Source organism: Micromys minutus (assembly GCF_963924665.1).
Source record: "Micromys minutus genome assembly, chromosome: 16".
NCBI lineage: Eukaryota > Metazoa > Chordata > Mammalia > Rodentia > Muridae > Micromys > Micromys minutus.
Window position 1 is genome coordinate 9882008 of NC_137985.1, and position 27505 is coordinate 9909512.

General features: G+C 44.5%; 1 protein-coding gene across 1 annotated transcript in view; it reads left to right on the top strand.

Annotated features, from left to right (window-relative positions):
* Positions 1–27505, top strand: part of MAML2 (mastermind like transcriptional coactivator 2) — a 305834-nt gene that overhangs the window by 42811 nt on the left and 235518 nt on the right. The window lies entirely within an intron of this gene.

Below are 27505 nucleotides of genomic sequence, written 5' to 3' on the forward strand. Positions count from 1 at the left end.
TGTGTCCCTGGAGCCAACACTGTTTGCAGAAGGAAAGTATTTAAGCTAAGCATTCATCTGAATTTTCCTTAATGTGAACTTATGTCTAGTGAACAGAACTGCTTTGGGGCAAAGATAATTAAGAACCAACATATCGGTTCTTTGAAGGACTGTTTAAAGACGAAACCTAAGCCACTTCTGAAAATAATACTTAAAATTCATGGTCTCCCTCCAGAGTAATTTCTAAACTTTGGGTATTCAGCATTTATTTGCCAGCTGCAGATGAATTGTCAGCTTTGGCCTCATCAGCCAAGGTTAAAGAAAGGGCTGAGAAACGCTCTAACCTGTCACCAGCATGCCAGGCCCCGGGTGTTTGTGCTGTATAAAATTCACTGGCTCTTTCTCTAGTTTGCTTTTCTGCAAATCTTGGATCTTTAGGGCTTCTGTTTTCATTCAGAACCTGAATGTATCTGCATGTTCACATGTGATTTCAACTTCCTTGGGTCATTAAAATGGCTGCCATGAGAAAGGTGTTGCTCTTCTTATGGCCTAAAAGCTGTAGGCGATGTATGATCCCTCGGTCTGACCTTTCTGAGGGTCTTTGCTTCTGGAGTCCCCGAGGTTGTTATTTTGCTGTTGTTACTGTTGCTATCTTCTTAGTTTACTGTGCTCCCAACCCTCTCGTTCAGTAAAGCCTTTGACATTTTAATAGTTATTATCTTAATATGCATCAGAAGAGTTGAATGACTTAATGTACTTCAGATGCCCAGAAATAGAGCCCTATAGCCTCACTCCCTTTCAGCACATGAAAGACCAGAGAAAATTACTTACCCGCTGAAGATTCTGAAGATAGAACATAATTTTATATCATCTGGTTACTTTGGTTTTTTTTTTTTTTTTTTTTTTTTTTTTTTTTTTAGTTTGCCTGGGTTCATGCTGATATTGAATAACTGGATTCTGATGCTTAAGAATTCAGTCCACCCAGCATTCTCAGGGAACAGGCAGAAAGTTTAATTAGAAATACTCTGATACTGAAAATGTAGGCGGTTTTATTTTGTGAAGAAGAAGAGCCATTTTCATTAGAAATTATTTTGAAGGGGCACATGACTTGATAGTTGCTTAAAAATTTCCCTCTGGGGCAGAAGAGATGACTCAGCAGTTAAGAGGCCCTCTTGCTTTTCTGAGGGGACCTGTGTTCTGTTCCCAGACTCACATGGTGACCACCTATAACTCCTATTCTAGGGGATCTGATTCATTCTCCTGACCTCCTTAAAGCACCTGCAATAAATGTGATACATAGACATACATGCAGGTAAAACACTGATACACATAAAATAAAAATGTCACCCTAAGTTACAGAGAACTTTTTAAAGTGTGATCAACATGAAATATTTTGCATTCCACTAGAAAACCTTGAAGAAATCAAATGAAAAGTGTAAATGCTGCTTTAATTTCCTCAAATGAAGGAGAAAGATGAGAGCTGTTCCCAAAACTATGTGAATATATGTCTTAGCAGAGCTCAGAGAGTTTCTTTGTCTGTTCTAACTATCCCTTATAATGTCTGTTCAATCTATTCCTTCAAGCTGACTGATTCTATCTGGCTTCTCTCTGCTTCTGCCAGAATTGCTCTGCCTGGGTTCATAGTAAGTTTGGCAATCTGTTCTAATCTTCTGGCTCTTTATCATTCTCTGGCTTGTTCTGTCTTCATCTGCGTCTAGCTTGTTCACTCTGCAACCTGTGTTTGTAAAACTATCTGGCTAAAACCACCTCTCTCTCTCTGTCTCTGTCTGTCTGTCTCTCTTTCTCTCTCTGAGATGCTCTTAATTCTTGTGAGATTTAGTATATCCTATCTCTGAGTCATTCTGCCAAATCTTTCTCTGATTAAACACTTTGTCTGCCCCTCAGTTAGACATTACTTTCAGTCAAGACTTCTACAAATAACCTTACCTTCTACCTTCATTGTTAGGGTTAACGGTGTGTACATTGGACATGTTCACACTCCAGCTACATCCTACTGTCTGCATTCTGGTCAGATGAACTTAAAAGGTCTTTGGATATGATCCCTTGCCAGAGCCGCCATAATGCTGGATGAAAATTCCTTTAAAGCAAAGTAGAACACACGTAACAACGACCCACTCCTGGGTGGGTCTTCTGTCTCTATTCTGGCTCTCAGGCATGTGGCTTCTTTGTCATTTACCTCTGTCTTCCACAAGATTTGATTCCATTCTCCACTTATTTGTCTAACACAGACTTGTAAACAGACACTTACATTGCATAAAGGCACACTTATTTATGAACATATCTATTGCCACCATGATCATTACCTGTTATGGACTGGAAAGAACAGAGGAACAGAAAACTTAGTGTGTTGCTGTGAAAGGGTCGGATTGTTCTAAGTGTGGCTGTGAATGGTGACCCAGATGAAAAGGACAATTCTACACAAGAGAATGGTTGAGCAGAACGGTGGAAGAGCATGGGCTGCCCTGACTCAGCTGTGCTGACTGAGGTGAGAGGAGCTGTCAATCACCACGTCCATCCTGTAGAACTTGAGGATTAGGTGAGGAGAGCCGTACCACTCACCTTACTGTCCAACACCCGGTGAGCATTTAAGTGGCAGCAGCCTGTGCTCTTCCTCCTACAGAAGGCTCATCTTTTGCACAGTGCACATTCCCGCTTTCTGAAATCTACTTATAAGATTCTGCAGAGTACTAAAAGTTTGCCATTCTTTAGTAAGAAACATTTTTCACATTGGACCAATTCCATTATACACTGCCATAATAAGATATTGAGTTTCACTGACGGGGGAAGGAGCTAGCTTAGCTACACTCAAGCACAGATGCAGTCTACAAAGCAAACTTGCACATGACAGTCCACACGGTCATGTGTCACACACATTGGACCTTCGAGTGACGGTGTTAGCATACAGGTGTTCCTAGAGTCCTGAGAGTATCTCCTGCCTTGAGGCTCTTGAGTTCCCTCAAACTGTGCTGGGAATCAGGTCTGTGACCCATCTTTCCCTCCCAGAGTAGCCACTGGGAGGAGTTCCTGGGCAAGGGTGTTATAAACCCAAGAGGAAAGGATCATGTGCCCCCTTCACAGAGCTGGCACCGTGTCACCGAATGAAATGGGGGAGGTGCACGCATTGACAACCATCATGGATGTACACAAGAGAACAAAGGAGGTGGACACTGCAATATCTCTTCCAGAAGGAACCTGGAAAGGCTTCTCTGAGACAGTACTAATAAAACACAGGATGGGGCTCCCACGTGGGCGAGAAGGACTTAGTCAATGCAGGTCAATTCACAGCAAGGTTTTTTACTTATGCTTTGTTTCTAAAATATGAAATGTATGACTTGCAACTAACTAGGCAATGCACACAAACACGGGCAGTGAGCTCGCCCATGAGTAGGACGCCACTTACACGTACAAGGGCCAGCAAGCTGGCTCGTAAGGGGAGCGCGTTTACTGCCCAGGCTGAGTTAAATCCGTAGGCCCCTCATCATGGGAGGAGAGAACTGACTCTCACAGACTGTCCTCTGACCTCCACACACTATACACTGAATAGATAAATACCCAAAGTAAAAATCAAAATTCAAACAATTTCTTAAAAAGCCAAACAAAAGCGAGAGGAAGCCTGTGGCCAGCAGCCGCACAGCCCGCATGTGAAGGGAGCCCTTTGGGTCGGTAGCTTCGGTGCAGTGCTCTCCTTAGCTATTCACAGTGATTCGGAGATGAAGGCACCAGGTGGGCTGCAGAGAAGGTATTCTTTGGGAAGAGAGTAAGAGATTCCCAGAATTCCATCCAGTCCGCGGGAGAAAAGTCAGCAGTTAGGATAAATATTAAATATTTGCAGTATTTTTTCATACAAAACAACATCCCATTAGGATCTGTAACACACTTATAGGTGAAGGGTGTGCATGTGGTTCGGTGACTTGGGGTGAAGCAGGCCGGGCTCTTGGCAGTACTGCTAACATTGGTACTAGCAGCTTTGATTACTCAATGAGCCGAGTTCTCCCGCCATCCCTCCCAGACACCAGGGTGCCATTTTGTTCAGCAGAGCGCTAAATCAGATGGTTCTCTGCTGGGCTGAAGGAGTCTCGGCACATCCCTCGGAACCGTTATTGCCTGAGAGTGAGTTGAAGCTGTGGTTGGCTGTAAACCAGCAAGTGTTCCTGCTTGTCTGACTCCGACAGCAGTGCTGAAGTGGCCATATACCCTGTAGGACAAAATTGGCACCACAGGGAGGGGTGGCCCAAGGGGAGTTGGTGGCCATTGTCTATCAAAGGGAGAGAAATGAACTCATCCCAAGTGTCAGGAAAGTAGGAGGGGTCAGAGGCCTTAATTTCCCCTGATTTTAATCATTCATTTAATTAGGATCTGTGGTCTAATTCCTCCCCAACATTTTAAGTACTTTTATATGTGAAAATAAAACCTAGATGTTTGGTTATAAAAATGTTGTAAAGTAACGAGGACGGGGGCTATGGTCATGTGAGTATCTGCTGCTGTTCCCCTAGTTACAGATCTGTTAGACATCCGAAAGAAGTGCAAGATGCCGACTAAAACACACTCTGCCAAAAGCCACCCTGCACACCTCCCCATCCCACCCGCATTTCTTCCACAGATTCCCTTAGTACCGTCCCAGGCTTGTTACATCTTACAAGCTGCGACAAACTTAAATAAATAGCCGCAGTGTCCACGTAAGACTGAGGCGCACAGAAACGCTGGGAGCCAGCTGACAAGGGCTGCAGATGGGGACTGGAACCAGAAGCACTGCAGTTCGGATCTGCGAGCGATGTCCTCTGGGATTTTCCCCCAGCCGAGGTCGCTGGGATCCCACAGACCCTCAAGGTGCGCCTGTGAATAGAAGGGAGTTCCATGGTACTCAAGTCTCTGTGTCCTCTTGGATGGGCCACCCGGCCAGTTATATAATCGTGCACATGTGCTTGAAGGTCCACACACGGAGCTACAGAAAGGCACCTCACTGCCTCAGCTCTGTACAGAGCTAACAGGTTGAGCAGAACGTTATCTTCACGAAGCACTGTCCTTCTCGGCTCTGCTCTTGGACAGTCAGGTTTCAGTTGCATGCTCTGGCCTCTCGGTGTGTTCTATCCTTCTGCCTTTTGAAATTAAAGGTCTAAAACAGGATTCTGGTCACGGGGATGCTTAGTAAAGGAAGCAGATCTCAGTCCTACCATGGCCATGTTTTCAACATCTCTCCAACATTCCTGCCACGCCCATAAAGTTAGGGAAAAGCCACCAAATTACTTGCTAGAACTTTTTTGTTGAGAGTTTAGTATGCTGGCCTTGTGTCTTAGCAGAGAGCATGCTTTTTTTATTCAAGTTTTAATCAATGACTTTATTTCATTATTAATCTGCCATTCATAGATCAAAAATTACAAATAGCAGTTAAAGTCCTAATGGACAAAAGAAAAAAAACTTAAAAATATAAAAATAAAAATAAAATGAGGAGGAAAGAAAGCTAACTTCTAGGGGTCAGGGGGCATAACTTAGGCTCAAAACCACAAAGAACATGCTACATGCACTAAATGGTAGAGGTTGGGAAGCTGGCTCACTGGGTAAGAGCACTGATTATTCTTGGAGAGGACCTGAGTTCAATTCCCAGCACCCATGTGGTGGCTCGGCCCTTGTAATTCATGATCCAGGGGAGCCAAGGCTTTCTTCTGACTTCTATGGGAACCTGGTTCTCTCACACACACACACACACACACACACACACACACACACATTTTCGCACACGCACATGTTAAATAGGCATGCACACTTTAAATATACTTTAAAATGAGCTTAAGAGATGGCTCAGCAGCAAGGACACTGGCTGTTCCTTCCAGATCTGTCCCCAGAATGGTGGCTCACAACCACCTGTAACTCCAGGTTGAGGGAACCTAATGGTTGTTTCTGGAATTTGCAGATGTCAGATAATGTATAATCCAGGTTGGGGGAGCTCAGCGGGAACCCTCCCACTAGGTCTCCTTAGTGGCCTCCAGCCAGGCAGAAGCCCAGGCACCCATCCTCAATCCTCCAAGCTGGATGCTCCTCCTCCTCTGCCACACACCAGCCTAGTGTCGCAGGCTTCCACCTTCCTTGTGTCTGGATTATTCAACAACCCCCAAGAGTGTCCCTAAAGTGCCTCATGCTGATAGAATGTGAAAGAAATTAGGTTAGACTTGACCTATCGCTTCTGACAAATTGAGGCCGAAAAGTCCGTTCCCTTGACTGCAGCTCAGATGTGTGGGCCTCGGACAACTGCTTGAGCTCCATCTCCTGCCGTCGATACAGGAACCAAATCCTGACCTGCTCTTTTGTGAGACTGAGTGCATCAGCCAAGGCCTCGAGAGTCTCCTCGTTAGAGCTGCAGTCTGTCTGGAAGTGCGTTCTTAGCACACAGACTCGGGCTTGTCTCCATCTCAGTTCCTTCTATCATGGCTGCAGCTCACTTGAGTTCCCTCCTTCAGTTTGATGCTTTTTTTCTCTTTTTAATTATTGACGGTGTGTTTAGGTCTCACTGTGTTAAAGTTATATTTACTTGTAGGTGCAAAAATTTAAAATACCTTTGGCTTTTACTGCTAAGACTGAAATATCTAAGTGCGGTCTCCTCTGCAGCCTGTGACTGGTTCATTCCTGCTAGTGTGCAGTGAGCAGCTTGGCTGAACAGCATGTGGACGGTGGTGATGCCGTTATATGCTGCGTAGTTGGTTCTAGATGATAGCCAGTTAGGAAGTGTGTATGTGCTTTCTACCTTCTAGATGGTAGCCAATTGATCCGCAAACCATTCGATGGAATGGTATTCTGATCCTAGTAAAAGATAGTGTAGTTCTGGGGAGGTGGCTCAGTGGGTAACCACACAGGCATGAGGACGAGAATGAGCATCCCTAAAACTTACATTGAAAAGGAACAGATCGGGCATGACTGCATGTGTCTGTAACCTCACTGTGAGGTCAGTGACAGGCAAATGCCAGAAGCCAGCTAGCCTCCAGGGTCACATAAGCAGACAGCTCCAGATTCACTCAAGGGGAAAGGCAGAGGGCGGTAGATGGAGCAGAATGCCCAGTGTCTTCTTCTGGCCTCAGTGGGCACACATGGGCATGTGCATCTATACCACAAGCACACACTCAATCACACGCAAGAACACAAAGGAACATACACCCCCCTCCACACACACACACTGCACGTTTACTCTGAGCCTTCAATTCTTTTGTTTCTATTCTCCTTTCTGCTGTGAAGTATTTCCATATTGAATAAGGATAGAATATTTCCTGTGGCTTTTCAGGTGGTTTCCCAGATTTGTCACTCAGATTTACAATGTCCACAGTAAATATTTCTCCAGTGTAGGAAGATACACACCGGATGCAGCTCTGGTCAGCTTCAGAACTCCAGGATTCAGTGTCTCCATGACTTGGTGACTCAGCTGATAAGCCCTTCCTTCCGCACACTCTGGGAGAGGCACCAAGGCTTGGTTTCCCTCCACATTTCAACCGTTTGCACATTTAGCCTTCTACACAGGAGTCAGGCTCTGTTTTGTACTTAATGGCTCTAAAATCATCTTACACAAGATCCACAGTTTGATATCGAAAATAGTTCCACACTAGACATGGGGTGCATGTCTGCACCTCCAGCACTGGGGAGCAGAAGTGTGGAATGGGAGGTTCTAGGCCAGCCTGAGCTAGGTATGAGACCTCAGTTCACATGCAGAGTCACAGTACATTGGAAACATTTTTATAAGAAGACGACAAGATAAAAATATCAAAAGAGATGTTTCTATGATGTATTTATATGAAATTAACTTTTCTTGGCGTTTTTTTTTTTTTTTTTTTTTTTTTTTAAATCTGGGTTGCCTTGTCAAAGAACCACTAGAAAGAATCTGGCCACTGGTGAGGCATGAAATCCAAACTTTATTTCAAAAATAATTATCCCATCCAAGGAGCAAAGTATATACAGGCATTCACATAATCCCCACTTACATCCTTCATAGGGTTTTCAGGAGATCAATTTTCCCAAAGGGCCTCTCAGCTGACATCAGCTTCTCTTCAGGAAAGATGTATAGCTGCATACACACACACATACATATACACATACACTCACACACACACTCACACATACATACACATAAATATACACACATATACACACACTCACACACACATACACACACACACACACACACACACACACACATTCTGATACATTCTGGCTATGGTGCCTTGTTACAAAGAAGGTTAGTATATGTTGTTAAGCAAATGCATTTAAGAAAGCTGTGGCTTTTCACTTCCTCCCGTGAGGTAACACTCTTACAATAGCAGGTTGACTGAGGCCTTTCTAGGAAACTATCTGACGGTGATACTCTGCTGCTGGAAGCTCTGTTAGTATCTTTCTACCAGGCTGACAGATGTTGGCTGCTGAGCCCTTCGCACACTTACTGTGGGGTGTTCTCAACCCTGGAACACATGAAACAAAGACTGACTGAGAGAAAGGATAGATTTGGAAGCTGAGGCAAAAAAAAAAAAAAAAAAAAAAAAGCTTATTTTCTTTATTTTCTCACAGACATTTTTATTCTCAGCAATGGGCCATGTATAAACTTATTTTGTACACATTGGAAATTTATAGTAATTCATTCAATAAACACTAATACCAATTTATCGGTAACAAGTCTGTAACAGGAAGAGATGAAATCAGAAAAGGCCAGTAAGAACAGATGTGTCTATAAACACCAAAATGGTGGATGCTCATCTCAAAGAGTAATAAAAACCTTTAAAAAATTCTCCTTTCACCCATAGCAAGTGCACTCTCTCCTGAGCTGCTGACTCACACAGCCAAGGGGAGAGGCTGGCATGAGCTCCTTTCCTTGATTTCTAGTTACTAAAGTGATGTGAGATCCAAACAGACAAGGGGACTGTGGTCACTCTGGGATAGGATATGATATAAAGACTGACAAGTCTGCAGTGGGCAAAGGAACTGAAGGAGGGAGAAGGAAAAGAACAGGAGAGGAAGGAGTAAGTAGGAAAAAAGAGCAGAGCGCAGGAGAGGACACCCCACACCACAACAGTCACCATCATTTGGTATATGGCAGCATTAGCTTTGAATTTTATCTGATCTAAAGCTTGTGAGTTGCACAACCCTTTGTTTGCCCCTGCTGATGGATTGGTTCCTGCTTCCCTGGGTTTTTAATGGAAACAATTATATCATATAAGAAACTATCTTGCTTGTTCCTAGTCCCTGGCATCATATATGGAAAAATGCAGCCATCATCAAATTGTCTGCTACAGTGTGGTCTCTAAAGGAGAGTGCAGGGAAGACTGTTCTCAAGTGTCTGCTTTAAAGCTGGAGGGAAGTGGGGAGGGGGAGGGGGAGGGGGAGGGGGAGGGGAGGGGAGAGAGGGTGTCCAACCTCTCGTTCCAACTGTTGAAGATTATTCACTAATGTTCATGAATAAAGTCATAGTTCCCTCTGAAATGTATAAATGTTTTAGGTCATTTAGTTTTACATTACTAAATTCAACATAAGGAAATGCTATGTAACATTGTCTAAATTCTAAATCAAGAAACCTCACTAGTTCCTGTGAGGTTGTCATTTGAAACAAATTGTCAACTGTTTTTGAAACAGCTTGAAAAGCTTGTCATCTAAGAAACAGAGAAACAGTCCCTAGCAGAGGAGCAGGATTTGAGTGGCTAAAGATCAGGAAGATGGTGAGCGCTCAGCTTTGGTTCTGAGCACCTGACTTGGCCAGTCTGTAAGCGGGAGCTGTAACATGTTTTGTTTCGCCTGATGGATAAAAATCAGTGAACAGTTGTATTTGAAACGAGTTTTCAAATTGAAAGTTAACTTCTAGCAATTCAAATTGCTTGAGGTAAGGGGATTCTGCCCCAAACCCTCTTGCTCTGTGAAGTCCTCTGTGGCGGCTGCTCCCTACTGAAAATATGCATGCCTGTTTTAAAGTTCTGATTTGCTTTGTCATATGGTAGTTTGTTGTCTCATTGTCTCTAGAGGTCTTAGGCTGGAGGTGTGTCCCATTTAAAAGTGACAAAGATACTGTGGGTACTGTACGTATTTAGGATAGACATACAAAGGAAGCACCCATGCCTCTGGGAGCTCCAACTAGAGTGGAGTGTGGCTGGGAAGAGGGCAGATTCTAATGCAGCTCTGACAGTCTGATTCTCACCAGAAGGAAAGCACCACTTACTGTGTATCCCAGCTCTTGTTACAAACAGAACGGTGCACCCAGCACTGCAGGATGGTCTGAGTAAGGAGATGGCTTGGTTTGGAGGCAGTGAGGACTCTGACAGGAATGGCTGGGGTGGAGCCCAAAAGTCTCTTGGCCACCAAAATCTTTTCAGCTACAAATTCTGTCTCCACAGGAACACTCCTGACACTGAGACAAGAGATGGAAAGTAGAAGATACAAAAATAAAACAAGCTGCTGGTGTTGTAAAACCGGGAAGAGAAAGAGAGAAAGGGATGGTGGAGGGGGAGGGAAGGAGGGAGGAGGAGAGTAAGAAGAGGGGAGAAATACAGGGAAGGAAAAATAAAATATGGGAGAAAGAGGGGGAGGGAAGAAGGTTAATCTTGGTACTGTATGGGAGAAATTAAACATATTTCAAGATCTATAGGTTTTTATCCAACAGGGAACAAATTGTTGAGTTGAAGTAGAAGAAATGACCAACAGTTCATTACACTTTTCTCAAGTCTGGTTTAAAACACAACTTCACACTAAGGCCCCCTTTCCATGAGTGACGCCGGGCCAGACAGAGTGACACATATACTGACTTTACTGTTTTTACTTTGCTCTATGTCCCAACTACACCACATCTGCATTCCTAAGGTAGTCTGGAAAGCCCATGACCTGAATGTGACTTGGGTACTTCACACCTGGAATGAAAGATCAATTGTGCATTTGTGTGTGTTACAGGCTGAAGGGGGTTAGGCTCTGCATGGATCTGTTTATAAGTATATTTTGTACACACTAGATTTATTTAGGCCTGATCCTGTGGTAAAATAGCAGGACTATAAAACATTTACTCAACAGAGACATCAGTGAGCTCTTGGACTTGCTGTAGAATCCGTTAGTTTTCTGCGGTGACTTTGTTTGTTTTCTCCTGAGATGCAGGCGTCCTCGTGAGTGCCTTGCTCACCTGGAGAGCCCTCCACCCGTGGGTTATGACTGTACGAGGAGACAGATGGGCCAGGACCGTTAGCGAGGCAGAGGGGAGCCCAGAGGATGTCACATCAATAAGATGATGTCACGTTGGGAGAGAACCACGACCACTCCACTCCAGCCCTTGGCTATGCCCTGAGAAACTTTACTCAGCTCTCGCCTTCCCCCTCCTCCTGTGACGATCTGTAAAACCGTAGCCTGCAGCATCTCCTTCCGTCTTCTGCGTCCTGAACGAAGGTCATTACAGAGGCAGAAAGCAGATTTCTCTATTACATGTGGGAATAGAGAAAGTGCCTCCCCTGTATGAAAATGGCGCCCACGGGCAGCTTTCAGGGGTTTTTCATTCTCTGCTGATGCATGGGTGACTTCCTTCCTATAACCTGGGGTTTAAAATCTTTTCTAAACGTGCATACTCAACTGCCAAGCGGCCATAGCTGGGGACACACATGAGCAAGCCGGTTTCCCGTCACAGTAAACCATTGTCTTTAAAACAGGGTTCCATGTGCTAATGGCCAGGTCGCTGCTTCGCACTCACTCTATAGTTAAAACCACACACTTCCGACATTGTCTGCGTCTTCAACATCTCCTAGTCTTGCCCTTTCTTCCAACCCCACCACTACCCGCTTCCCTTTAGAGCTCACACCTTCTTAATTTCTATACTACAAAAATATCTTACCAATGACCCATCCTCCTGCTCATCCTTGCCAGTGTGTGGCTGCCAAGTGGTCTTTGGAATGTGATTTCATAATGATGGTCAATATCCCCAGGAAAGCATGTCAGCACCGTGTTGTGATAGCGATGAACAAAGCAACTGGCAACACTTCATGCTTCTCTGCTGTTCCTTCAGCACAAATAATAATAATAATAATAATAATAATAATAATAATAATAATAATAAAACAAAACAAAAACCTTCCATCTTCTGCTTAACAAACTCCTATACATCCTTCAGTACCCTGTGCATTTTACCCATCTTACGAAAATATGAAGATCCATTTTCACAATCTGCCCCTGATGTATCCACCTGATAATATGGTCTTTTCATTCTCCATCACATGGTGAGTTCTAATGACAGTTGAATGCTGAGCCGTCCACTTTGCTGCTCTGTAAGTGCCTCAGGGGGAATGACCTGCTATGATACACTCTCACACTGCCATGGAAGAATCCGTTGGAAAATGCTGTCTTTTTTCCAGAGCACAAAGCATGTGTAGCGATTTATCCACTCCACACTAGAAGTTGCAATACAGACCTAGCCAAAAGGTTAGTTCTATAAACAATGGGGTCAGTTTTTCCACACTGGACCCATCTTTATCTCTGATTAGAATGTCAAGAACTGGGCTACCCATTACAGCAGGGGCTCAGTCAGCCAGATGTTTGCACACACACTGGGACACTACCTTCCTACTGTGTCAGATGCTGAGGGGAGCTCAGCTAGTTCAGGGGGGCTCCTGAGACACCTGGTGAGGCCCCTGGATTGAGAACGACTATCCTGAACATCAGAATTAAAGACAAGGAAACAGGAAGAGCTCCTAAGAAGTGACAGCGCACGGGATGCCAGAGCATTCGTGTTTGTCTCGTTGAGTTTTCAGTCTACGAAGTCCTTCCAGACGTGGCTCTGCTCAAGACACGCTTTATTCCGTGTAGAGTCATTTTAGACACGGCAGCTATGGATCTGTTACAGTCCATGGGAAGGTAAAACTGACGAATCCTCTGTGTGTCTGCAAGCGGACACCTGCAACTACATCTACACACACGCTCACAAGCATGTGTGCTGCTGGTTCCTAACCTGTGTGTCACAACCCCTTTGTCAAACCTCTGACTGTGTTAAAGGGTTGCAGCATTAGGAAAACTGGGAATCACTGATATACACGAAAACCACCCCCACAGTACATCTTCCATGCACACTCATGCATACATACCTAAACATACACCAGAAAATGCACACACATGCACATACACACACATGCATGTGTTCCCCACATACACTCATGCATGCACACACATACACACTCACATATACATATACACTTCCACATGCACCCATGTGCACAAATACATGTACATACATGCACAACCCCCACACTGTATACACATACATACACACACATGCACACACGTTCACCTATGCATACACATATGCATATACACTCACACATGCACACACATTCACCTATGCATACACATCAGCACACACACTCATACATGCACATGCACACACACACACATGTGCATCCTCCACAAGTCTCTTTTCAACAGTCACTGGAAGTCTTTGTTTTTCTGTACCATCATAACACTGAAGACAGACTTATGATGTGACAACTCTCTGACAACTACACCCCATTCTCCTGACAGAACTTCTCTCACAGCACGGCTGCTGCTCGGAGTGCGAGGCTGCACTCAGCTTTATCGTACCTTAAACATGGGTCTGAAACGGCAGCTTCTCGTGTGAATGAATGACTCTTGCAACATTTACTTTGTACCGTAACTGCACAGAGCAGGGGTTAGAGCTTCTGTTTTAAACTCAAGAAACCATACACTTGTTTACAAGGTATGAAAGGGGAGAAGTTATTACAGAAATGGAGAGTCGGGCTTCTGGTTTTCCTTTCTGGAATTTTGAAACCATTTCCCAAGCCACACCAGCTTGATCGGAATTTTGAAGAGATACGTGTTTAAGTGTGTGAGTGCATTTAACTCCAACAATCCGGGAAGATATTTACTATACTCTGTCGAACATGAAAGTTTGTTCTCCTAGAACTTGGGGTGATGGACCCCAGTCTAGTGTAGCACAGGCATCATTCTCAGCTTTCCTTTGAGGCAGCTTCCAGTCACTTTGCTGTCTTATAGCCTGAGTTAAGCTTTCAAAGCACAGGGCCTGGCCACACACCAGAAGCAATTGGTGTGGCTCTCTATAGGCAGAGACTGTCCTTACAGAGTGGGACACCAAGACGGTAAGCGGAAGCAGCCGTCTCTTCCATGGTGGTCCCTGCACACTAACTGTTTTCCCTAGAACAGGGAGTTCATGGATGCTACTTCACTACAATTTCCTCCTTTCCCCTGAAGATTTGCACAGTCTGTACCTATTTCCAAAGACCTGATTTGTGCTGTCACCTCAGGCACCAGCGATTACTTGAAAGCCGATGTTCTTGCTCCTCTGACTGGAACAGGGTAAATCTCTAACCTGCTCTCCATCCAGACATCTCTTGGTCATTGCTGAGCTCCATGTCTGAAAAAATAAACTGTGCTGGGTGTTGGAAGTCAGCGTTTCTATGAGCTAAGCATCAATGACACTGACCCTATTAGATAGCTGAGCAGACAGAAGGGTGAGGAAGAAAAAAGCATTTCTATTGACAGTCATAAATAAGTGTGCCTTTAAGCAAATTAAGTGTCTGTTTATAGGTCTGTGTTAGACAAATAAGTGGAGAATGGAATCAAGTCTTGTGGAAGACAGAGGTAAATGACAAAGAAGCCACATGCCTGAGAGCCAGAATAGAGACAGAAGACCCGCCCAGGAGTGGGTCGTTGTTACGTGTGTTCTACTTTGCTTTAAAGGAATTTTCATCCAGCATTATGGCGGCTCTGGCAAGGGATCACATCCAAAGACCTTTTAAGTTCATCTGACCAGAATGCAGACAGTAGGATGTAGCTGGAGTGTGAACATGTCCAATGTACACACCGTTAACCCTAACAATGAAGGTAGAAGGTAAGGTTATTTGTAGAAGTCTTGACTGAAAGTAATGTCTAACTGAGGGGCAGACAAAGTGTCTAATCAGAGAAAGATTTGGCAGAATGACTCAGAGATAGGATATACTAAATCTCACAAGAATTAAGAGCATCTCAGAGAGAGAGACAGGAGGGGAGAGAAAGGGGGAGGGAGGGAGGGAGAGAGAGAGAGAGAGAGAGAGAGAGAGAGAGAGAGAGAGAGAGAGAGAGAGAGAGAGGACTAAGAATAAATAAAATACCAAGAAATTCTGAATCAAAGAAAAAAGTAGAAAAATACAATGATGCTATCCTACAATAAATTAAACCTGATAAAGATGTTAAGCTTGAGGGTTTGTCCCTGACAACAGTTCAAAAATAACACAGGAGATCTCATAGCTCAGGGAGCTTTGGTTTCCTAGAGCTGAGCATGGCATTTGAGTCTTTCGTCTCCAGCTTCCATGTGCTGGGCTTATAAACATGGCCCAGCCCTGCATAGATGAAATATTGTAACCTCCATAGCGTGTACAAGAAAAAAAAAGCAAGTGTGTATCTCTTGTCACCGATTTGATATGAACTCTGTGTTCTTGTTATGTAATAAGGGTCCTGCTTATCATGGGGTCACCCACAGCAGTTGGCCTTGTTACCTGGTTTGTACGTGGCATAATCTGGCTTCCAGGTTAGCTCTCTCACTCCAGAATTTACCTCACTGCTTTCTGATTACTCATATGGAAAACACTTCAAGAGAAAGGGAGAAGGGAAAGAGGCTCTCTCTAAACTTAACAGCCATTTCTTTGAACAATGTAAAGTGCTCTCTCATTTACATGAGATTACTGTTTGGGGGGGGGGGTAAAGTTCAGAAAATATGGTCTCTCAATCTAAGTACTTAATTATTTTTTCAGAAATAAATATACTATTCTCCCCAAACATTTGCCAGTGGGGTGCCAATAGGTGGGGAGGTTCAAGGCCACAAAAGAAAGACAAGCTTGTGTTGACTTCCAGACTCAGGCCAAAATGTTTCATTGCTGAGCTAAGTAATACCATACTTTCTCTGTGCATGGGATGCCACTTCTCATTGTGACTGTCCTCTTGTTTCCATAGTAACAGCTGTTCATGTGATCAGCTTTCCACAGAAAGTTTCCTCATTGAGAGAGTCAAGGAAAGGAAAATAACAAATAAACCAGAGCTCTGTATCCCACAGTAAAGGATAGAAGAAGTGTTTGCTGAGAAAAAAGAGCAAAATAGAAATGGTCTCAGTGCTCCGGAATGCTGGGCAGATGTGAGCTAACATTTACACGTGCAAACATCTCCCGGGGTCAGAGCAAACTGTCAAAAACCAGAAAGGTAGAGGGTTGTCCTGACTTCACTAGAGTCCCCAATTACAGTGCAAAGCCAGCAATCCAAGCTGAAGGTTTAAACAGCTTCACTGTGCAGCTCCGAGAAGTTCAAGGGTCAGGGTAATGTTAAGTAAACGAGTCTGCTTTGGAGCAGACCTGCAGAGCTGCATTCCAGGTCTCCAAAGGCATGGGGCCTCACTGTGTGTGCGCACATCAGTTTAAGGCCAAATGCTGGTGTTTGCTGATTTCCAGAGCCTCCTTGTGTTTCCAGCTTTTGCAAACTCTCATAGCCAAGTCCATGGTCTCTGACTTTGGGAGACCCAATGCTGACATTTTACTTGGAAGATGTTTAAAAACTGACTGTTGTTGTTTGGTTTTTCAGATCATAATCTGGCACACTTTCTTAAAATGTTTAAGGTTCTGGCAGCTGATCAAATAAATTTTGAAAGCTGTGTGAAAATTCTGACCAGGGTAGGGTCAGATCTTGCAAAATGACAAGAGCGTATTGTGTCCAGCTGTGCCAGCCAATGGGTTTGATGACACATGTCACATGGACTTGAAACACTTCTAGAGACACCAATCTACTTGACAAACATTTACTGCCAGTGTGAACCGGACATATGGAGTGGGCACATTTATTTTATTATTTATTTATTCTGTGCTTGTGTTTGAGATAAGTTTTCTCTGAATAGCCTAGACTAGCTTTGACTGGAACCCTTCCCTCCTCTGCCTCCAGAGCTCTAACTTTACAGGCATAGGTGCCATCCTTGGTTTAGACATGTGTGAGCCTATTAGATAAAACCTCCATTCTTGTGTCACTTGAGTCTTGTGAGAAAAACAAAAAATAAAAACAAAGATCACAGGGAGAAGAGCCAGCTAGAAAGTTGGGGAAGGGTTCTTTGTGAAAGAGGAGGGTCTTAGAACCCACTGAGAAGAGACATTTGACCTCGGACTTGAAAGAGGTAAGGGAGGGCGGCCAACAGAAAAGAGGGACTGAGAACTCAGACAGGCAAGAAGAGTGTAAACTTTTGAGACAGGTGAATTCTTGGAATGTTCTAGAACCAAAGTGGATCCTATAGTTCTGCCTTTGCTCTTTAATCTGAATGATGCCTGTGGCAGATTTAACCAGGAAGTGGCATCTGCTGACTGAAGGGTGGACTTCCAGCCACTGTTAGAGATGACTGAAGAGGAGAAAGGTGAAGGCATTAAAGGGTACCTACAGCTGTGCTCATCATGGGTACAAAGGGGTGGATCTAGAAGAGCATGTTAGTGTGGACTGGGGTAACTTAGAAACAACGGTGACTTTAATGGAGGATGTGAGATGGTGAAACGGAACAAAAAGAGTCGGCATCCTCTTCCTCACTAGAGCAACTAGAAAGACTGGGCTGTCCTTTCCTAAGACAGAGGAAGGACCGGGAAGAGGAGCAAGAGCTCAGACTTGGCCATGGTAGGCCTAGGACATCTAAGAGAAACTGTTGGTATCTGTGTCTGGAAGTTAGGGGACATAGCTAATTCTCAGGGAAATCTGTCAGTCAACAATGTCTAGAGTCATAGGTGTGACTAAAAGCCAAGATACTCAGGGTCTGAGATACAGAGCACTCAACATTTAGAGGTTAAACACATGCACACACACACACACACACACACACACACACAGAGAGAGAGAGAGAGAGAGAGAGAGAAAGAGAGAAAGAGAGAGAGAAGAGACAGAGAAACAGAGAGACAGAGAAACAGAGAGACAGAGACAGAGAAAAGAAACTATTCCAAAAGAGACTTAGAAAAAACAGCAAACATAAATGAGGTTGTAACAGAAGCTGAGCCCAGCACATTTCAAGGAAACATGAAGAAAATGAAGACATTTGGGTGGGTTGTTTATTGGGACCGCCAGAGGTAGCCGAAGGAGATATTAACCTTGGTCCCTTCAGAAACCATTGTACACGTCCCTTGAGGCTGGACAGGGAGCTGGAGCAGCCTAGATTAAGACTGACAAGACTCAGAAGAATGGCAGGAATCTCTGGAGTAGTCACAGTAACAGGCTGTAAAGACCTAAAAGGAAGGCTGATCTTTGTCACCTGCTGTGAAGTCTCCAGCACAAAGCCACTCAAGGGTGCTTTCACAATGTCTTTTTTTTAAGTACTTTCAAATCCCTGAGCAGTTTGTACATCTTTTAATTCTCTGGAGCAGGTGAGGCAGGGGAGTGGCCGAGACAGATTGGGGAGCTGGTTCAGTGGATCATAAGCTTGCTGCACAAGCTTGAGGACATGGGTTCAAATCCCCAGTGCCATGTCCATGCAAATGCTAGGTGGCTGTGGCCCTCAGCATCTGCTTCCAGAGCTTGGAAGATGGAAGACACAGGCAGGGGGAAAGCTGTGTTCAACCAGGGACCTTGCCAAGTGATAAGGTGGAGAGCGATGGAGAAAATATCATGTCTGTCTCAGATCCCCATTGTGCACACACACAGACATGCTTGTACACACATGCATGCACACCCATACACATGCAAAATAAGCCAGACGAAGAAAACACCATTGCTGTGGTCCATGAAACTCGTAGTGATGCCAACTTTCTGGGATGCTCTTCAGTGTTTGCTGTGTATCCAATCCAAATGCATTTGTATTCGAGTCCAGCTTAATTTACATACAGTCTTCCCTCCTCTGGTTTCTGCGCTTTCAAAAGTTTGTTTCTTGGAACCCCACAGGTAGAAAATATGTTCATTTCCTTTGAAAGTTGTGGTGCTGTGATAGGAGGAAAATGGGAAGTTAAATGAGATACCCACACCCCATCATAACACATCCTGGCATCCTGGATCCTGGCGCACAGAGATGGCACCTCACTGACAATCACCACTTTCTCCTTAGAGTCGCCATGGAATCCCGTCTCAAATTGATTCACCAGATGCCTCTTCATGTAGGAAAAACTGTCATGTTGTTCTAGCCAGCCTAAGAGAACAGCGCGGGGGTGGGCTGAGTGGACCAGAGCAGAGGCTGAGATTTGCAAAAGGCAACCCCACCCCCAATGCATCTTCTCCCGAGACTGAGTTTACCTCCCACCACGGTTGAGAGACAATTCCCAAAAAATCAGAATCAGCTTCCAGCCCCAGCCTAAGGTGACTAGTGCAAGCCAGTCACAGGATAAAGGTACCACAGAGGGAAGGCTGAGCAGTCCTCTGGGTCCCTGCTTTGTGTGACCCTACTGGGGTTTCTACCTCTGGGCCAGCGAATAGTGGAATGTGAAGGGGAGTCAGCCTTATGTGCATTTGGCAGAAGGTGATTACGTTTCAATTGTTTATGTTTTACTTTTTGGTTGCTTTGGGGATACTAAAGAGAGATTGCCTTTCTTTTCCCTGTCTCTGACCCATCTTCCTAATTAAAAACAATCCCACGTTGTTGAAATGGAGAGTCTGCGCTTGTACTGGCTGAAGTCAGCATCTACAATCATATGTCTCCTCTGTTGTTTGTTAGTGGTTCAGTCTTAATATGTGGGACAGAAATTTCATTGAATGGAGACATGATTTTCCTACTGTCTTAGGGTTCTTTAAGGGAAAGCTCATCTCCATTCAAGACTTGCCCCACGCTGGAGCCCTCCGCTCCAAATAAACTCCAAGCCCTGCTTCCACCAAACCATGCAAGTCCAGTAGCTGGTGCATTTGCTGATGAATGGGCCATTTCTTGCTGTGTTTTGCACACATGTGGGATTATGCAGGAGAGTCGTACCTGCCACCACCTAGTGCACAGCTTTTCATGCAGGTCAGGACAGTCATGAGAATCTCTATTTAGATGCTGTTAGAGTTAGAAACATGTAGAATGTTTTCGGGCACGGCTAGTTAATTCTCGTCACTAGGAACATAGCCATTCTGCAGATGTCCCGCTTAGCCCTGGCAAGAGAGTCTGCACTGGTTGCATGGGCTCTGGTCCTCACGCATCGAGGTACCTTGCTGTGAGCATGGCTCTCTCTGTGCTTGCTTGAGGTCTATGCAGTCTCATCCTTGGTTTATTTGGTCATTCACTCGAAAGTTTAAGCTCCTGCCAGGAGCCATTTACAAAGAGATATTTGGTTGTTTTTCATCCCATTTTCTGACTAGCCCAACTCTCCCCTGTGAAGTGAGGGATGGTCACTGTTCAGTAAGCGTGTGGTTCTAGCATTACTTGGCCTATTCTGTAGCTTGTCCATTTCTAGGGCTGTCTCTGTCTAGCGTGCATGAGCCCTCTTGATGATAGGTTTAAGAGTAGACAGGGGTTAGGTTAGGTACCTACCTCCCAAGGAAGATCTAAGTTTGATCCCAGAACCCTGAGTCAAAAAAATACTGGCAATGGGGTGGGGTGTGCACTTGTAATTCCTGCACTGGGAAGGAGAGGGCACAGAGATACTGGGCTCTGTCCTTCCAGTGCAGATGGCATCTGAGTTACAATACCTGAAGGCAGTCCTCTGACTTCCACGTGCATATATGCACACACATGCTTGAATGCATACAAACACTTACACCACTGAGAGAGACAGAGACAGAGAGACAAAGAACATAGTTATGTAACAATTTGAACTTCTTAGGGTTAGTATAACAACATAAGTATGAAGCCCTGGCTCTTTGCCAACCATCTGAAAAGGAGGCAGGGGTTGGAGAGGCCTGTCTCTTTAAACTCCTCTTCTGAAAGAACACAGTTCATCTAAAGCTGAAAATGAGAATTTTTAGTGTGTGGAGTATTGCAAGACCAAATTGTTGCTTTCTGTAGCAGAAATATTAATGGAGTATGATGTCAACTTTTGCTAATGTTGCAAGTGATAATTTGTAACAATATCACACGTTTTTGTGTAGTAAGTGGTCTGCTACCATCTTCCCCGCCTTACTGGCCAGTGTCATCCGTGATTCTTCGTTTGTGGACTATTGTTTAGAAGCTATGAATTGAAACTACCAGGGTAAAATGGGTGAGGAAGGATCCCAAGATAGCTAAAATAAGCTAAGAGAAATGCAAACAGCTTGCACTGTGTGTGAGTCGGGAATAGAGCACATTTCTTTGTGTGAGTGACACAAAAGATCAGGACGTGTTAACACCAGGAGTGAGTGAGTTCAGCCATAAAGTGTACTTGTGAACACTGCTGCAGATTGTATGAGAGCGGGTCCTTTCCGACCCAGTGTGCATTTCAATCAGTGGTAGGTGTTGGTTTGGAGAACTTTCTGTCTCTGGCAGCATGCAAGAGCTGGAGTTTCCAGCTGCTGAGCGGCTGAGTGGGGTCTGGGTCTGTAAAAGATGATCTGAGAGGTCTCACACTTGATAACCAACTCTACTATAGCCTGCAGCAGCTTTCTCTGGGAAGGAGCTTTATAAGCAAACTCTGCCCTGGGCTAAGACCCCAGGCAAGGAACTTGGGTAAATATGGGCTGCTGTAAGCAAATGTCACTCAAGAGCCCAGACAGGAGACACCCATGAACCCTTGGCCTCAGTTCAGATGATTGGATCTCTTCCTTGAATTAAGTATAATTAACACTTATGGTAGAGAAATTCCTGCAGCTTTTTTTCAGCGTTTCTTCCCAAAAGCCCTAAGAAAGAGATATTTCAAAATACAAATTTACAGATCTCCTATGAGAGCACAAACGGGGTAGAAGAGACCGTGCCATACGGGCTGCACACCTACTTTTTAAAGAAAAAGATTAAAATATGCATCCAAATTTTTTGACTCCAAGTAGGGTGTTCTTTTAACATGTCAGCCTCTTTGAGCACCCACGGCCACATGGACTTTTACATGACCGTGGAGCCTGAGTTCAGGTACAAAGGCTCAGAGCACACGGGAAAACGGCCGGGCACAGCCCATCCTGTTTCACTTCCAGAATGTTTCAGCTTTACCTATTGGGGGAAAATGTCATCAGCTTGGGGACTGCAAGTTCTGGGGTGGGTCTTCAGCTTTTTCAACAAGCACCTGAATGCCTTTTGAGGTACTTGCTGTGTGTGATTGATTTGTAGTTGATGCTTTGTGAAGTACATGGACAGATTTTAATTGAGAAACATTTGGGAAATGCTGAACATATCAACCGGATGACATAATGGTGACTAAAATCTGCTGGAACTGTAAAGCTGTTAACGTTCTTTGGATTCAGCGTGTTTACCCCAGTTTGTTTTATCTGCCTTGTAAATGGTCGTGTTGGCACTGAAACTTTAATAGGCACTGTTGTCCTTCCTCGCGGAGCTCACGCCTACTCTCACCAGCCATAGGCGATGTATTCCAGACATACCAGAATTAGACGCAGAATTTTGGAGAACATTTTTATTGACTTGGAATAAAAGAAAAGCTGCATAAATCACAATTATTAAGATGTCAGTGAGCCTACACACAGGGAAAGTGAGTGACTCAGACAGTCAGAGGTATCCATTCTGATACCACATGTCCAGTAGACGAACTTTTCTTAAACTAATGGGAAGCAGTTTAAAAGAAGAGACTGTGATAATGATTTCCATGAAGCCTTTCCAAGAAAGATTAGCAGAGACATGTATGCACAATAAACACAAGTGCTTTAGCTTATTCAAAAAAGACAGGACTAAGAACAGCTGAGAGCAGAAACACAAGGAACCATGAAATCACGGCACAGGCAGGTAGCCTTTCTGAAAACTTGGTGCTTCTTGAGTAAACAAAAAACAAGGCATCAGAGCTGCAGAAATGACTCCACGGTGAAAAGCACATCCTCTTATTTGAGATGATCCAAGTTCGGTTCCCAACACCCATGTTGGACAGCTCACAACCACTTATAACCCAAGGTCTAGTGAACTCAGCCTCCTCTTCTGGCCTCTGCAGACACGTGCCATCTTCACAGAAGTACACATAAGTGTAAAAACAGAAAACAAGAATGGGAAGGATTAGGATGTCCAGACGCACAGAGAACTGGGGAAATGGCATGGTTCCTTAAGTATTTCCTGTGCAAACACAAGGCCCATGTTCAGTGTCTAGAGTGGACTTTCTAAAAGTCAGGAATGGCAGATCATGATTACAAGGTCAGCGCTGGGAAGCAAGAAGCAAGGGAGATGTAGGGGGATGTGGGGGATGTGGGGGATGTGGGGGATGTGGAGAAGTGGGGGATGTGGGGGATGTGGGGGATGTGGGGGATGTTGGGGATGTGGGGGATGTGGGGGATGTGGGGGATGTGGGGATGTGGGGGATGTGGAGGGATGTGGGGGATGTTAGGGATGTGGGGGATGTGGAGGGATGTGGGGGATGTTAGGGATGTGGGGGGATGTGGGGGATGTGGTGGATGTGGGGGGATGTGGGGGATGTGGGGGATGTGGGGGATGTGGAGGGATGTGGGGGATGTTAGGGATGTGGGGGGATGTGGGGGATGTGGGGGATGTGGGGGATGTGGGGGATGTGGAGGGATGTGGGGGATGTGGGGAATGTGGGGGGATGTGGGGGATGTGGGGGATGTGGGGAAGTGGGGTATGTGGGGGATGTGGAGAAGTAGGGGATGTGGGGGATGTGGGGGATGTGGGGGATGTGGGGAGATGTGGGGGATGTGGGGGATGTGGGGGATGTGGAGGGATGTGGGGGATGTTAGGGATGTGGGGGGATGTGGGGGATGTGGTGGATGTGGGGGGATGTGGGGGATGTGGGGAATGTGGGGGGATGTGGGGGATGTGGGGGATGTGGGGGATGTGGGGAATGTGGGGGGATGTGGGGGATGTGGGGGATGTGGGGGATGTGGGGAATGTGGGGGGATGTGGGGGATGTGGGGGATGTGGGGGATGTGGGGGATGTGGGGGATGTTGGGGATGTGGGGGATGTGGGGGATGTGGGGGATGTGGGGGATGTGGGGGATGTGGGGGATGTGGGGGATGTGGGGGATGGGGGGGATGTGGGGGATGTGGGGGATGTGGGGGATGTGGGGGCTTGAGGGTCAGCCACCCTAGCCTACTTGGTAAGCTTTAAGAATGTTAAACCCTGTTTTAAAACACAAGGTGGAGAACCTGATGAAAGACACTAAAGATTGTCCTGTGGTTGCTACAAACACACACACACACACACACACACACACACACACACTTATACACATAGGAACACACACAAAACATGCGTAAAAACTGGCTTAAAAAAATAAGGGCAGATGACGATTAAAAGGAAAAAGAAATCAAATAATTTTTTTAAAAAAATTTTTCATTTCAATTTTGTGAATTTTGTTTGTGCAATATTCTAGTAAACCTAAGTGAATGGGGATTATGTTGATGTCAGAATATTGTACATAAAAAAATGCTCATAGTGACAAATTAGAAATTTGATATAATACATGTTGGTTGGAAAAACCTATGCTGTAGCCCAGGATGTTCAAAAACTCCCTTTTGTAACCCAGGCTGCCCTCAAATTCCTTGTAACCCTCATGCCTCAGCTTTCTAAGTGTTGAGATTACAGGAATGGGCAACCACACTGTTGAAAACCAAATGTTTTAGAATATAAATTTTAAAAAATGATCTAACCCAGCTTCTCTAAAGGGACAATGTGCATCAGAGAGAGCTGAAAAAAAAAAAAAAAAAACTGTTGAATATCATGTCACCAACAGGGTGGTCCAGGAGATATTTTGCTTTTATCATTTCATTAATTTGATCTATACCAAAAGATTTAAAGAAGAGGTCAGTATTTTCAAACAGATTCAGGTAAAACAAGGGTGGATCCCTTTGCTTCATGAAAAAAAAAGTTAGAACTTGAACTGTACACAGTTAAAGAATATAGTTATGACTTATAGCTCTATAATGTGTCTTTTTCTTTTTCTCAATAAACCACTTGAAACAATGAATGCAGTCAAGATGCTATGTGTGCTGGGTATAAAATTTTAAATAAATTATGAAATTCCCTGACACTAAATTGCCTTAACTTTCATGTGCTATTCACCTTTCTTCCTTTCTGTTTCCTTCCTTCCTTCTTTCCTTCCTTCCTTTCTTTCTTTCTTTCTTTCTTTCTTTCTTTCTTTCTTTCTCCCTTCCTTCCTTCCTTCTGCCTGCCTGTCTTTTTTTTTTTCTTTCTTCCTTTCCTCCTTTTTTACTTTTTGAGCCAGAACCTCGGGACATGATCCTGTTTGGACTTGAACTCAAGATTTAAATTAGACTAGATGTGAACTTGTGGTACTAACCCAGCCTTTGGCTTTCTGAGTGCTAGGATTACAGTTATGTACCATGGCACATGGCTTATGAATTCCAGTTTTACTGAGCTTTGCAAAGCTTCCCTCTCCACAAATAATGTTTTGAGAACAACCTTCTTCCTGTTACCATTGTTGCTTTCTTTTTCTTTTTTGAAACAGGGTTTCATATCGTAGTCCAGTCTGTCCTGGAACTCACTATGTAGCCCAGGCTGAATCTTAAATTTATGTCAATCCTCCTGCTTCAGCCTTCTGAGTATTGAGACTACAGCTGTCAGCCACCTTGCCCAGCTAGTACTTCTTATTCGATATGACACTTCTGATAAATTAATTTTGGATTTGCTACAAATAACAGAACAAGAATACAAACTAACAGTGTTTGAGGTATAGTTGCTCTTTCACCCCCACCACATTCCTGAAAATAGCTTACTTCTGATAGTCATCTAGTAATTTAACGCATTAAGGGCAATGTCTCTGTCAGTCTCCTGTAATTTATCTCTTGGTTTGGAATCTCTGGGATCACACCAGCATTCAAACAGGAGGAAGGGGGGATCTTGGCCCACAGACTTGCTCCTTTTGTCTGAAAAACATAGGCTTTCCAGAAGCACACCCTTCCCCAATCAGACATGCACCTCATTGACCCAAACTCTGCCACATTCCCATTCTGATAGCCAAGAGAGTTGAAAAAAGGTGTTTTGGAGAAGCTTCTGCAAAGGAGATCATTAAAGGGGAGGACAAGAGTGAGTGTGCTGTGACCCAGGACCCTCTGCTGTCACTGTAGTGTGACCTAAAACCTGGTTGGGTCTCCTTATACAAAGCCAGGCAAAGGAAATCCCTTAGCCTTTTACCTTTTCTGCTAAGATCTCTGCAGGCTGCTATTTTGCCCTCCTCTCTCTTCTTCCAACAAGAGTAACTATATTCTCAGGAGACCAGATATACCCACAGTGCTGGCCCTTGGGACATGATTAAAAAATTCCTGAGATTATAGCCTTTATTATTGGACAAGCTCACTCTTAGATATCTGTAACCTTTTCTACCTTGCCTGAACATGACTGTGGGGCTGGGAAGATAGCTCAGCAGGTAATACAATTGGCAGTCAAGCATGAGGATCAGATTCTGCTTCCCTAAAACCATGTGAAAATACCGATCAGAGGTGACAGGCACTTGTAACTCAGTAATGAGAGTCAAAGACAGCTGTAACAACAGCAACAACCTAGAATTGGTAAACTCCATGCTTTGCAAGAGACCTTGTCTCAAAAAAAAAAAAAAAAAATAGAGGACAGTCCAGGAAGATACCTATGTCATGTTCAAGCCGTGACAAGCATTTGTACTCATTGCAAATATATTCCCTGCAGACACATGTGCACCACACACAGATGGCGGTGCACACTGGTGTGTACATACCTGCATCTTCAAAGTGTGCCAAAGTGTCTCAATTCACATCTCATTTTAACCAATAACATAACAATACATTTATTTGTTATGAGAGAAGCGGTATACACATGCCACTGCACCTGTGTGGAAGTCAGATGACAACTTGTGTAGGTCAGTTGCCTCCTTCTGTCCTGTGGGTCTTAGGGATGAAGCTCAGGTTGCCAGAATTGGCCTTAAGCACACTTACCCACCCAGCCGTCTCACCAGCCCCCAGATAACTTTTTATATTGAACTCTAAAAGGATTGGAAGCACCTTGTGTTAACTTCAGACCTGTCATCCACCAAGATTTTTCAGGGAAGGCGATATCGAGATTTCACAGAGAGGAGTGGAGGCATTTCACACAGAAACTTGATTTGATGACTATTCCCTGACCTGAGAAGGTTCGCTGGTGGCCACCCTCAACACAAGAGAAAACTTTCTTCTTGAACTGGTTCTGATTTTGTCTGTGTGGAAAGACCGTATGACGCATGGCTGGCTTCTTCTCCCTGGCTTAGCACGAAGGAGCTTCTGCAGTGTGGCATGAAATGGATTTGCAAACAGTTGTCTTCAGTATGTTCACTGGAGAAAAGCAAGATGCTTCATAAGGGGGAACCCTAGACAAACAAACAGCTAAAGACACTACGGGGTGTAAACACTTCCAGATGGAGACCAGTTTTCCACCCTGCTCTCCACAGTTGTCACTTTAGAGCATTAGTGGGAAGGATGCTTTGGAGAAGAGTTCCTCAGAATCCTTGGCCTGCCTTCTCACCCTGGTAAGGCTAAGCTAGAGTCCAAGGGGTAAAGACAGTC